The sequence below is a fragment of the Periplaneta americana genome, chromosome 14 (genome assembly GCF_040183065.1).
Source record: "Periplaneta americana isolate PAMFEO1 chromosome 14, P.americana_PAMFEO1_priV1, whole genome shotgun sequence".
Lineage (NCBI taxonomy): Eukaryota > Metazoa > Arthropoda > Insecta > Blattodea > Blattidae > Periplaneta > Periplaneta americana.
In genome coordinates this window covers 35578214-35592549 of record NC_091130.1, presented here as the reverse complement: position 1 = coordinate 35592549, position 14336 = coordinate 35578214, and the positions used below count along the sequence as shown (strand labels likewise).

General features: G+C 33.4%; 2 long non-coding RNA genes across 2 annotated transcripts in view; one reads left to right on the top strand and one right to left on the bottom strand.

Annotated features, from left to right (window-relative positions):
- Window positions 1-14336, top strand: part of LOC138713255 (uncharacterized) — a 1167998-nt gene that overhangs the window by 246592 nt on the left and 907070 nt on the right. The gene's annotated exons all lie outside the window — the stretch shown is intronic.
- The window catches only part of LOC138713256 (uncharacterized), a 149305-nt gene that overhangs the window by 17382 nt on the left and 117587 nt on the right, over window positions 1-14336 (bottom strand). Inside the window, exon 3 of the long non-coding RNA XR_011335809.1 lies at window positions 11117-11273. This is a non-coding gene — a long non-coding RNA (uncharacterized lncRNA). The remainder of the gene's footprint in view (window positions 1-11116; window positions 11274-14336) is intronic.

The window sequence follows — 14336 nt, the reverse complement described above, 5'->3', positions numbered from 1 at the left end:
GAGTTATAATTTTTACAGTATTATATTAGGTCGTTTAGAAATATTTTAAGGCGCGAGACACAACTTTTAGGTGTACAGTTTTTTACTCATTACATAGATACCATGCGAAAAATGTTCTTAAATTTCCATATAGTGTACACATCTCAAAAACAATATAGGCTAATTATTAGGGCTAGGATTTTGATGAAATTGCATCTTTTTTCTAGTAAGCCAGAAACATAGCTGCTTTTGTATTTATATGTAAGGTGATAAACTGAGTGCTTTAAGACGTAGCTATTTGTTACTGCATTTTTTTGCATTTTCTGCCTGTTTCAACTCATAACAGCATATTTTGTTTTATTCGGTCATTTTTTAGGCATTTTCATATAATTCTGGCCATAAATCCCCATGATTAATGTAAAATAATGTTTATTTCCTTTGATATTTTCTTTACATATTTTTTCCATTAATACCCATTATTTTGTATAATATTTTAATCCTTTTTCTACACAAATATTGCCATTTTAACTTAGTACACCCCATGTAATGGATCAGTCCAATCACCCCTTCAATATACACTCCTCTACACCTGCTAATCCCGGATAAGAGTGGCCTTGTGATAGACTACATGAAAACTAAAAGTAAAGTAAATCCATGGCACTACAGCCCATGAAGGGCCAAGACGGAACAGCTGACTGCTGACCTCACGTCCACATGCCGAAGAAAAAGTGAACGATCATACATGGAAACTACATCAGATAAAATAATTAATTAAAATGTACTACTTAGAAAAACTTATGTAAAATTTAATTTAATTACTAGTCTAAATATTAAGTAGTACAAAACCTCTTTTCCTACAAAGCCAATTATGTAAGATCAATTTTTAGGGCATTTTTAAGGGAATTTTTTAAAGATTTTTAGGTCATAAATGTATTGTTTTTAGGACATTTTTTTTCATGATTTGTATGTATGTGTTTACTAACACTACAATTTGGCATACACCTGGTGTTAGTAATATATAATATACAATAATTACAATTACATGAAATAAAATAAAATAAACGTAAATGAAATAAAATAAAATAAAATAAACGTAAATATATAAATAGTAGATGCAATAAGCCTAGGACTATAAATAAAAACTATTCTATAATAACGCCTACGATAAGCAAAAGTAGATCTAACTTATAAGTACTTCTATTTCACCCAACTATTACCAATTTAAGTAATTACATATCACCTTAATTAATTACATACGAACTTAATTACATATCATCTTAATTAATTACATATCATCTTAATTAATTACATATCAACTTAATTAATTATATATCAACTCAGTTAATTACATGACACAACTTAAATAATTACACTTCACCTCCAATTAAATTTTCAGTCTAACCTTCTCAACCTTTCCTTAAATGTATTGATTTTAAGAGGACCACCCTGAAAGATTGCCGGAGGTAAGCTGTTCCAGTCTACTATTGTGCGGTTGCCACGTGTGTTCTTTGTTTTCTACATTTAAACTTGCTAATATGATCAGTCCTTCCTAAGTATGATGGTGTTGCTAATCTAGCACTGATATCGGTCCATGCTTTGTGTCCCATTTGTGCCTTGAACAATGCGGTGAGCCTGGTTTTTCGTCGCCTTGACGAATCAAAATTCTAGCCCTAATAATTATGTTAGAAAGCTGAAATTTTATGTAGACTTTCAAAGCTCAAGAAAGCTCACGTTAAGAGGTGACTAATATTATGGTATTCTCGTACGAATTTCAAGTACTTTCACAGAAGTAACACGTCTTAATTAGCATTATTTTACATTAAAATTAATTATTTTTCTTCCGTCGCGGTAACTCTGACGTAGTGTGCACGCTGCCCAACGAAGCGATGCGTGTATTCAGGAGAAAGTCCAGATACCAAATGACTGTTTCATTCTATTTCACGCATATTCTATGAGATTTCTGATGGGTCATAAATAATTAAAATACGGGTAACCTCACTTGAAACACTTTTTCTTGACAACATTCCTTCATGAGAAGGAAAAACAGGAATTGGAAACTGTTTAACACTGAAGCATGTTATTGAATGATGATAAAGATTTCCAAATGGGAAATATTTGCTCTGCCGTACTCTTCAGAATAACACTTTATTGAACATCTCGTTAGAATCCACTTGACTATTGGAAATTTATTTATTTCATCTCATCGCGTTTTCTCGGAATCAATACAGATACGAAAGTTTGAAAATAAAAAATGACACGTCTAACAGGCAATTATCTGAAGAGGCAATTAAATTTATGTATAAAATACGATACTGGCATTCTAATGGATTGCTGAAGCACCTGATGTCTCGTTATTATATACATTAAGCTCTTATCAACTGAAATAGAAAAACCCTCTGCATTTAAGTTATATCACTTATATCAAAACCTTACATTTATTTGTTTATTGCATTGCAAGTTTTCAGTAAAGTAAGTAATCTCTGTAGGGGATGCATCATTATTTTCTGATAAAATTTCTACTATTTTCTTCCTTCTGTTAGTTGATACTTACTTACATGCCCTGATCACATCCGTGTCCCGCTTAAAACACCAATAAAATAAAAGTTCGTAGCTCTAATAAAAAACTTATTTAATTCAAATTGTTAACATTTACCCAGTGACATCAGAGACTGTCGGAATTTAGTAGCGTTCAAAATCAAACTTATTAAGCATTTTTCTTACTGCGTAGAGTAGATTTAATTTTTACCTAATTATTAAAAATTTTCTCTCTTCTTAACTTCTACAATAAACTGTCTAGCCTTTATTAATCAGCTAATCTTTTAGTACTTTGATTTGTATTATATTTGTAAATTTAATATTAATTGTAATTATAATTGTTATTGTATTCTTAATATTGTATTTGTAATCCCCTGGTAAAGGGGAAGAGAAGGCCTGATGGCCTTATCTCTATCTGGTAAAATAAATAAATAAATAAATAAATAAATAAATAAATAAATAAATAAATAAATAAATAAATGCATGAATGAATAAATAAATAAATAAATAAATAAATAAATAAATAAATAAATAAATAAATAAATAAATAAATAAATAAGCAACCATTGTTACATTGTTAATAAATTGCAAGATCGGCACTACCAAACCTGACTGGAATATTTATCTTTGCCATATCTATTTGGAGTTATAACCATTTACTTTATAGGTGTTTTAAGCGGGACACGGTGTATATCAGATTGGCCATTCCCATGTTATGAAATGGCAACTTGGAAAGAGAACAACCACGAGAGCCTTCATGTTGAAAATAAATTTTTTTGGCAACGACCGCTAAATGGAGATACGGTTGCAAGCTATTACCACAGTCCAGTATAGACCTATACAGTCATGAAGCTTGACTTGTGAGGGTGCTAGAAACAATAGACTATGCCGGTATTATTTCGCATTGTCTGTAATGAGGCGATATTAACGATCCTATTGGTCAGCAACTATCTATGGATGCATTTTATTACGTATTGAGCTTCGTGACTGTATATACTAGACTGTGTTATCACTCCATGCAATTCCATTATAACGTGACTTCTTTTGCAGTCGCTAGATGGCAGCATAATACAATTGGATAAAAGTTTTTGCCTAGAAAATCCATTAGACCGATCAATCTGTTAGGAGTGATCAGTTAAACCTTGCAGAATGTAAGTAGTAGTTCAGATTTCATCTCGAAGAGTGAATTATTTATTTCCGGGATGATACATATAACACAATGAAGTTACAATTAAGAGGTTTACATAACTTAGAGAGATTCATTAAGATTTTGATTATTATCAAATATTCTTCCTCTGTTGTATTATTCATATTTTAATTTTGGTAATATTGGCACAGCTATTCAGAATACATTATACATTCACACCAATTAATACACGTTTCCGTAAAAATGTAACAATGAAATGTGAAGATGTAAGTAATTTGCGTATTTAGTTTAACGTATCGGATTATCGATTGTAGGGATCATGTTAACACACCAGCGACACAATTCGTGAGCATCGGTGACATTTGTATTTATGTTTCAACACAGACATGTCATTAAACGCAATGCATTTGTGTCGTTACATTGGCTCCATGGATAATACGTTGTAAATTATTATTATTACTACTATAGTAATTATCAGCTACATTATTAACATAGTCATTTACAACTTAGTTTACCGCTTGTCGTGAAAGAATATCTCAAAGTTTTCATAAAAACTTACATACATAGTGATTTCACGAATTTGCACTTAATAGGCCTATGTTGTAAATTATTATTATTATTATTATTATTATTATTATTATTATTATTATTATTATTATTAACTTAATATTACTATGATCGTGTTCAGCTCAGTTTACCACTTGTTTATTTATTTTTATTTACGTATTTATTATATTTGTTTATTTTATTTAATTATGTACTTATTTACTTTTTATTTAATTATTAGTTTATTGTATTTATTTAACTAGGTAGAAATTATTGGAAATCATAAGTGCGGTTTTAGGCGTAATAGATCGACTACGGATCAGATTTTTTTATATTCGACAGATATTGGAGAAAAAATGGAAGTATAAGGGTACATTACATCAGTTATTCATAGGTTTCAAAAAGGCATATGACTCGGTTAATAGAGAAGTTTTATATAATATCCTTATTGAATTTGATATTCCCAACAAACTAGTTCCATTAATTAAAATGTGCCTCAGTGCAGCTTACAGTTAGAGTCCGTATAAGCCAGTTTCTATCTGATGCTTTTCCAATTCACTACGGACTAAAGCAAGGAGATGCACTATCACCTTTACTTTTCAACTTCGCTCTAGAATATGCCATTAGGAAAGTTCAGGATAATACAGAGGGTTTGGAATTGAACGGGTTACATCAGCTTCTTGTCTATGCGGATAACGTGAATATGTTAGGAGAAAACCCACAAACAATTAGGGGAAAACACGAGAATTTTACTTCAAGCAGGTAAAGCGATCGGTTTGGAAATAAATCCCGAAAAGACAAAGTATATGATTATGTCTCGTGACCAGAATATTGTACGAAATGGAACTATAAAAATTGGAGATTTATCCTTCGAAGAGGTGGAAAAATTCAAATATCTTGAAGCAACAGTAACAAATATAAATGACACTCGGGACGAAATTAAACGCAGAATAAATATGGGAAATGCGTGTTATTATTCGGTTGAGAAGCTTTTGTCACCTAGTCTTCTGTCAAAAAATCTTAAAGTTATAATTTATAAAACAGTTATATTACCGGTTGTTCTGTATGGTTGTGAAACTGGGACTCTCAATTTGAGAGAGGAACAGAGATTAAGGATGTTTGAGAATAAGGTTCTTAGGAAAATATTTCGGGCCAAGAGGGATGAAATTACAGGAAGAAAGTTACACAATACAGAACTGCACGCATTGTATTCTTCACCTGACATAATTTGGAACATTAAGTCCAGACGTTTGAGATGGGCAGGGCATGTAGCACGTATGGGCGAATTCAGAAATGCATATATAGTCTTAGTTGGGAGACCGGAGGGGAAAAGACCTTTGGGGAGGCCGAGATGTAGATGGGAGGATAATATTAAAATGGATTTGAGAAAGGTGAGATACGATGCTAGAGAGAGGATTAATCTTGCACAGGATAGGGACTGATGGCGGGCTTATGTGAGGGCGGCAATGAACCTGAGGGTTCCTTAAGGATATATATGTACGTGAACGACCACAAATATTATCAGAAAATGCAGGCTCTAAATTTATAAAATTTTATAAGAAAATGAACTCACAATTGGACAAAAATTACAAGGTACCACAACAAGACTTATTAGAACTTAAATATCAGATAAAAGTATAAAAAAAAGTTACTAACAACATTTTTCAAACCAGTTTTATGAGAGTTTGAAAGAAAAAAAAAACAAAAAAACAAATTCTGCAGTTACATCATTTGGCGTTATGGTCTCTCTGTCATCTTTAATATTTTTCCTGCATGTAATAAACACTTATTTCTGAAAAGTCTCAGACATATAGAGTTGTTTATTTTAATACAATTAATTTTTTTTATTTGTCTTATATAAAATATATTAAAATTTACATAATGTTTTGTGACCTAATTTTTCTATTTTTGCAAGAAATGGGCATTATTGTAGTCCACCGTTTGCATAAATCATGTTAAATCAGTGTTCAAAATTTCAGAATTCTATCTCTAATGGTTGTGGAGTTAAAAAATAATGTGTGAAAATTTTCAAATTTTGAAAAATTTCATTTAAAGTAAAAAGTGAATCCTTAAAAATGTTATTAGTAACCTTTTTTATAATTTTATCAGATATTTAAGTTCTAATATGACTTGTTGTGGTACCTTGTAATTTTCGTCCTATTGTGAGTTCATTTTCTTATGAAATTTTAGAAATTTAGAGCCTGCATTTTCTGATAATAATTGTGGTCGTTCACGTACATATACCCTTAAAAGCCATTTGTAAGTAAGTAAGTAAGTAGAGATAACGCCATCAGGCCTTCTCGTTCCCTCTACCAAGAGATTACAACTGCTGTACAATCTAGCCTATACTAATAATAAATCTGTAGCCGAAATTGTTCTGGTAATTTTCGACTTTCCAAAAATAATTGGTCCTAACATATATAATTAACCACCCTGAAACCGAAAATTGCTTTTTTGAAATTTTTGTTTGTATGTATGTCTGTCTGTCTGTCTGTATGTTTGTTACCTTTTCACGCGATAATGGCTGAACGGATTTCGATGAAAATTGGAATATAAATTAAGTTCGTTGTAACTTAGATTTTAGGCTATATGGCATTCAAAATACATTATTTAAAATGGGGTTTATAAGGGGGCCTCAATTAAATAAATCGAATATCTCGCTTATTATTGATTTCTGTGAAAAATGTTGCATAACAAAAGTTTCTTTAAAAATAATTTGCGATAAGTTTTATTCCTTGAAAAATTTTGATAGGACTGATATTTAATGAGATAAATGAGTTTTAAAATTAAAATAACTGCCATCTAAGGCCGTGTAATGAATTAAAAAACAAATGACTTCGTCTATAAGGACCTTGGGCAACAACAATCGAAACCTATGAAAGATAGCCTACAGAGAATGTTTCTGTGTTTGTATGAAGTAATATCGGAAGCTAAATTAACTGATTTGTATAATTAATTATTATTTCACCATTGGAAAGTGTAGTTTCTCTAGATGGACATAATGCTATAATGTTATTACAGTAACTTGTAATATAATATAATATAATATAATATAATATAATATAATATAATATAATATAATATAATATAATATAATATAATATAATATGTAATATTAGGCCTATATAATATAATTTAAGTTATTTGAAGGGTTCAGAACCATAGTGGGCCAAGCGCCATTTACTGAATACGTAGAAAACAAGGGTTAAAATTAAGTTATTACCATAATTCAATGGAAACCTATAACAAGTAAAATAAAATATACACATTAAATCTAAATGATGTCAATCTTCATTAAACTATGGTTGCATGTAATAAAAATTAAGAAACATTATAAAGTAATTATTGTCATTGCACCAAATGAGTGTCTCTGGACCAAAATGATCGCATTTTAATTATTTGGATGCAATTTAAATTAGTAACATATTAAACGATTTATCCTTCTATCAAACACGAATGTTCCCTGGATCAAATGTCCTATTTTAATTATGTAATTACTTTATATTTATTTATAACGGGTGCAGCGGAGCGCACGGGTACGGCTAGTACGGCTATAATTCTTTATCTTCGGGCGTTACAGTACATAATTAAGTAATTAAATAAATATGGAAATTATCCCATAAAGAAGTTATTTAGAGCATACTTATTTAGGAAATAAAAAAAGAGTTAAATAACTAAATAAACAATTGAAGAGGAAGAAAACTAAATAAAGACGTAAATAATTAGCCCGAGTAACATCTGTTTTGTATTATAAAAAGGGGTGCCGTCAGTCACGAACATCTTCGCTGTGTGATCGCGTTCGTAGGAAGTTGTGTAGTATATAAGTTACGTCTTGAGGTAGTGCGCACCTAACCCGCTATTGCTCGCACCTGGTCCAAGATTACTGCCGAAGCGGTCGTGCGCGGGTCTCAGCTCAACCTTTTTGTCTTTTTCTCGGCGCCGGAAGCAGCGGCGGTGGCGGCAGCCATAGTTCTTTGGCTTAAAGCCATCCATCCATCTATACTCAAGGAAGCTATATCGTTATTGATCAGCTCGACTCCGAATGTGTGCGTCATAGAGAAATGCTAAGAAGTAGCACTGGTAGAGGGAAGGTGGGGGAGGGCGAAAGAGGGTTTGTCAGATTAGGGGGTGGTGTTGGGTGGGGAACAGGAGAGAGCGAGAGAGAGGGATTTTTGCGGGGTGGATGCGTGTGCTTGTTGGGGGTGAAATGCCATGCCGAAGGGGGTGCGCCCAGGAAATTAGGGATCAAGGAATAAAACAGCGAAAAGGGAGGTAGAAAAAGGGGAGTGTGGAATAGAGAAGGAAAAAGAGGGGTTTAGAAAGAACAAAAATAATATCCGCCATTTCCCAAATCCTTATAGCAAAAGTTTAGGGGAAACCAGCCATACAATACCGCACCACTAGGACGTAAGAGGGATCCACTAGGTATGGGGTGGAGGAGGGGGTTAATATTTTAACATATATGAAGTTTCTTCCCTCTTGTATGACAGACAGACTAGCCTCAAGGATACATTTTGTAAAACAAAGCACATACACCATGATATACATGGAATTGGGTGATAAAATGTATTGCGAATGCACCATTACGCACAGAAAGACAGAGAGAGAGAGAGAGAGAGAGAGACAGAGAGTACATGCAACTTTAGTTGTTCGTAAAATTCGTTGTTCCTCCGTTATTAGCGGCGTATCTGTCTCCTCTGTGCCGTGATGACGACCCTTCTCGCATGCTCCGTTGCTTTCAGTTAGCAGCGTTTATATTAAACTGTAGAATGGAGTCTTAACTCAGTCGTGTACCCACAGACATTTCATTGCTAATGGTTTTATTGTGTTTATTAGAATATTCAAACACTTACAAATGAAATTTGCATTCTATTAAAGATGAAAATGCTACTCATGAGATCGCGTAACGGAATGATTTATCGAGATCTTTCTTCACGGACTCATACTACAACAAGAAATTTTCTCCACGATAACAGATTTCATTGAGAGACGACTTAATATTATCTAGCTATGATATTAAATTGGAATGATCAATTTCTCCTGCATTTTACTCAACTTCCTTTATATTGTTTTGTAATAATGACATTAGTGTTCATCCACTTGAATGTAAAATGTGGACTTTAGGCTACATCACTAATAAAAATGTTGTAAACGCATTCATTACGCAACTAGTTAGGTATACCTTATTTTATTTCAAGGAGTGCAGTTCGGTGGCTCCTTTGAACATCCACTTACAGATTTATGACTTCCTACACAAACAACTCTGACAATTCCATCCTGTCCCCTCGTCCCAACATTGCACAGTTGCCACATTCCTGGTGACCTTCGAAATTATGCAGTGAACCTGACGGGATTTTTGAAATTCGGAAAAGATGCGGCAACTCTGCCTCCACGTGGATTTGACGGGCACCTGTCAATTCTTCTGAACGAGGGTTGTGATTGGTTACTAACAAGAGAAGACAATATTTCCGTCACAGTAAGGAAGACATTTATTTATGACATCCAATTAGTAGGGGACAGTAGAAGGTCTGTCGGCGAAGTCCTTTCTATGAAACTGCACTCCATCAAAAAAAAAAAAGTATAATGATACTTCTGTTACGCAACTAGTTAGGTAATGATACTGCTATTACCTAACTGTTAGCGCATTGTGAACCACACATTAAATTAAATAAACATGAATTGATTTTATTTATTGTAAACATTTCTACATTTTTCCTTGAAACACCATATATTCCATTTCATATCTTACGCGGTATTTCGAAGATACTACACATTCAATTGCAGAATCTGCAGCATTTTCAATATCTGAATCTTCGTTAGAATTCATTTTAACAATATCTGTTTATTTCTCCTAGTAGCCACCGGCGTAGCTCAGTCTGCTAAAGCGCTTGTCTGCCGATCCGAAGTTTAGGCGCGGGTTCGATTCCCGCTTCGGCTGATTACCTGGTTGAGTTTTCTTCCGAGGTTTTCCCCAACCATAAGGCAAAATAATGTCAGGTAATCTATGACGAATCCTCGGCCTCATCTCGCCACATATCATCTCGCTATCAAATAACAAAGTAAAAAAATTCTCCTAGTACGCTGTTGTTCTGTTATAAACGAAAACCTATCGTGTTCAGAACTAATAAAACAACATAAACGAATCGCCTTCCGCAGGAAGAAATTAATAATAATAATAATAATAATAATAATAATAATAATAATAATAATAATAATAATAATAATAATAATAATAATACAATCGCCTCTCCATAAAATATATTTTCAAAACTAATAAAAATAATAGAATTAATTTATTAACAATTTAATTTTCTATAAAAGTGGATAAAACGTTGTATGATATACTTATCGTAACTCCATATTACAATACTCGACTAGTTGACAACTTTCCAGTCTCGTATTGAAATATAAAACATTACGATACTCGTATCGTAAATAACTATTTTAGTTTTCGTATTTTACTAACGTGCTAACCAAAAGAATGTTTCAAATAAAAGATTATCATTAGGGATCTGATTTTGGATAGGTACTTACTAAAATCTAACAGTAGCTATAAAAGGGCAAACAATAACTCCACTCTGGTATACATTATAATGCTGCTAGGTGTGAAAGCGGTGGCCAATTGTAGCGAATGACGCGAACTTAGTATCCACTGTGTAATTGAAGAATTTTGGATACAGCTTCCGTTCGCGTATGCTTGTGGGTGATATTTTACTGGATGATATTCCCTTTACAGACACAAGTTCAAATGTCCGGTCTCAACCGTTATTTACAATGAATGGGGAAAAATAGCACCCGAGAAGAAAGAGCTCACCATGTGATAAGAAAGAAAAGTGCTCCAAATATACCACGCATCTAGTGAAAATTGAAGAAAATGAGTCTGGATCTTTAGATGAGTCTTGACATTACCTGTGGAGCTTCACATCCTCATGATTGGTGTAATCTGGTACCAAACCAGCGTCTCAATTGCCACTGGATGCGCTCCACGTGAACATATGTCCTGCCTTGTCACTAACACCACTGAAAGAAGTGAAGGATATTTGGCTGGAGATTCAAAGTACAACACCTGAAAGAGAAAAACTCAATGATTTCTACAACTACTTTGTACTTTGAATCTTGACGTTGCTGTATGTGTCGATTATTTTAGCGATGTTTTTGTCCACGCGTATGTACAATCGCCTTCTTTTGATTCCATCCAATCCTAAAACCAGTCTGTTGAATCAGCCTTGAGTTGCTATTAATTAAATAGTTTATAAAAGTTCGGATTCGCACTAACTGAAGAATTCAGCTTGTACTTCAACTTTTCGACTGTTTATTGGTCCTGGCTCAAGGTTGTAGCAGCAGTTCCGAACGCTGATCGGGATATTTGAGTTCTGGGACCATTGACCTACAAAGTACCCATCTCTACTTATTAGATTTCCGAGTGTTACCAACAACGCCTCATAACAGTTCTAATATCACATCCCCTCAAATAAACACGGTGTCATTATTATTAACATTTAGTACTGTTTATCTAAAATTTCGATTCCTACACCATAGTAAGATAAATAAAAGCCTCATAGTGTTCTTTTCCTGAATTGAGGTGAACCACTACTTTTGTCTGAATGTCTTCATGCCCTGCTAGTCTCCGAGCTACATGCGTTTCTTTACACACACAGGTATACTGCGCTAAGGTACGCTGTGTGAAAATACAGATGTTAAAACCTATTATAGGCTAATACATAATCAGAGCGAAATTAAGGAGTAGGCTAATATGATTCAGGGAATATCTTTGAAATCGACGAAGGCAAATTTGGCATGAATCTTCACCGAAGCGGTAACAATTAAGGCCGCTTTGGTGTTGTATTTTGGGTCCAGAGGAACTAACTCTACTTTTACGAAAAAAAAAACTCCCAGCAACTATAATTGTTTACTGCTTTGGTGAGGTTTACCAATGTGGTAAACAAAAATATTGTAAGGGTCACGTATGAAGTACGGCCATGTTGGTGACATTGGTTGTCATCGTAACGATAGGTAAGGTTCAACGACTCCACACCAATTCTGTTGTTTACACAAGTTTTAAATCTTCATATACACAAATAATTTTAAAAGTGTTGCACGTTCATAAAATTTCATAATACAAAAACTAATATTCTCATAAGTAGGCTTAACTTAATTACTACGAGTGAGTTTCTTCTTGTCGATAATTTCACAAACACGGAGCGAAGCAAAGCACCAGAGAAATTATATGACATTTACCCACGAGTGATATTTTCTAAGACTATTTCTTGAATAGAATATTCAATAAACAGAATTAATAAAATAAAAATAATTTATTTTTATTCAATTTCATTTACTTGCATACCGAACTTCGTACGTTGAAACGGCCTTCTGATGCTTTAATACTACTTGCCATCTAGTGTTAAGAATCTGAACTACATATGAAGTATTGATAAGTTACTTATTCACATTTCAATACTAGCTGCCATCTAGTGTTAAGAATCTCAGCTACAAGTGAATAAGTGAACAGCGGAATGATGTGAAGTAACTTATTGAATTGTATTAAACCGAATGTGATCTGAACATAATTAAAATTGTCATTTAACCTATGTTGATACAAAATGTAATAAAAGTGTGAAACTTTATAATGTGGATCTTGTTACACACTTTATGGCTTCTAATTGAAATTGCAATTATAGAATTCGAAAACTTTAAAAACAAAATTATTTTATGGTGATGATGTTGATTGCTTGTTTCGTAGTTTGTTTATAATGAGGTCATGGTGATCCCAGCGTATACAGTAGATTATACAGTATGGACACTTCGCGTCGGTACCTTTGATGTAGCAGGACTGATTTCAATGACCTTCAAACCAGTTTGAGCGCGAGATTCTGCTTTCTCCCAGGAGTTGGCACTGACATCACACTAGCTAGTAGTCGACACAGCGGAAATATAACACATACAATTAATACATCTAGATACATTATCTACTCAAAATAAATTGGATCGATAAACTAATGTCTAAACTCTAGAGTCCCTTTATAATGAGAGTTGAGACTTTGACCCCAACAACGATTAAAATATGTATTGATTTGATAGCGCTGAAAATGGAAAAACAAAACTCTTACGAGAAATAAAACCATATACCTAGATTATATTGTTTAAAAATATTAAACGAACTTGATACATAATTTTATAATGTATTATATTATTTTATAATATAATTTATTATACATAAAACATACAAAAATATTATTATAACTAGTTTGTCACTGAGAAATAAGGAAAAGCTATTAACTTGAATTTATTTGAAGCAAAGCGTTACTGGATTATGCAATAAGGTAGACGATGTTTGGATCCTATGTCACAACATCTATTCTCCGTTATTATCTTGGCGTGTGCTCGATTACACTAACCTCTAGCGCTTGAAAGTGGAACTAAACGCCGGCGCACAGAAAAACAAAACACAGGAAAATTCGCTCAGTGTCCTTTCTTTGTAATCCGTATTCGCTGGTGATCCTCATTAGTTTATACGTAGGTTTTCGGTGAGGATGAGTTGTTACTGTCCTCTAAATATTCCCCGTAGTAACCAGAAACAATTACGAATCACATGAATAGACTATGCTGTAAATTCCGAATCAGATTCGGCAAGATGATCTCGACAATATCACACTGATAGGTGTTCGTGATTGGTTGAAACTGAACGAATTCTTATACGGGATTGGTCACTGATTGTATGACCGGAATAGTCTTCGTAATACCACAGTCTAGTATATACAGTGACGAAGTTCAATACGTAGGGAATATGCATCCATAGATAGTTGCTAACCACTAGGGTCGCTACTATCGCCTCATCACAGACAATGTGAAATAGTACCGGCACCGTCTATTGTTCATAGTACCCTCACAACTCAAGCTTCGTGACTGTATATAACTTACTAGACTGTGGTAATACTTAAATACAGTAAGTATTTTAGTAACTTTATTTCACCTTGAATAACATGGGGCATCATTGAACACCGGACATGCACTAGGATTGTAGCAGTGACCGACGAGACGACTGATCTTTCAAATAATGTTAAAATGCGTCTCCAAGGAATAGAGTACGACCATCAGACCTTATCAATTTAACTTCCCTGAGTATATCTAA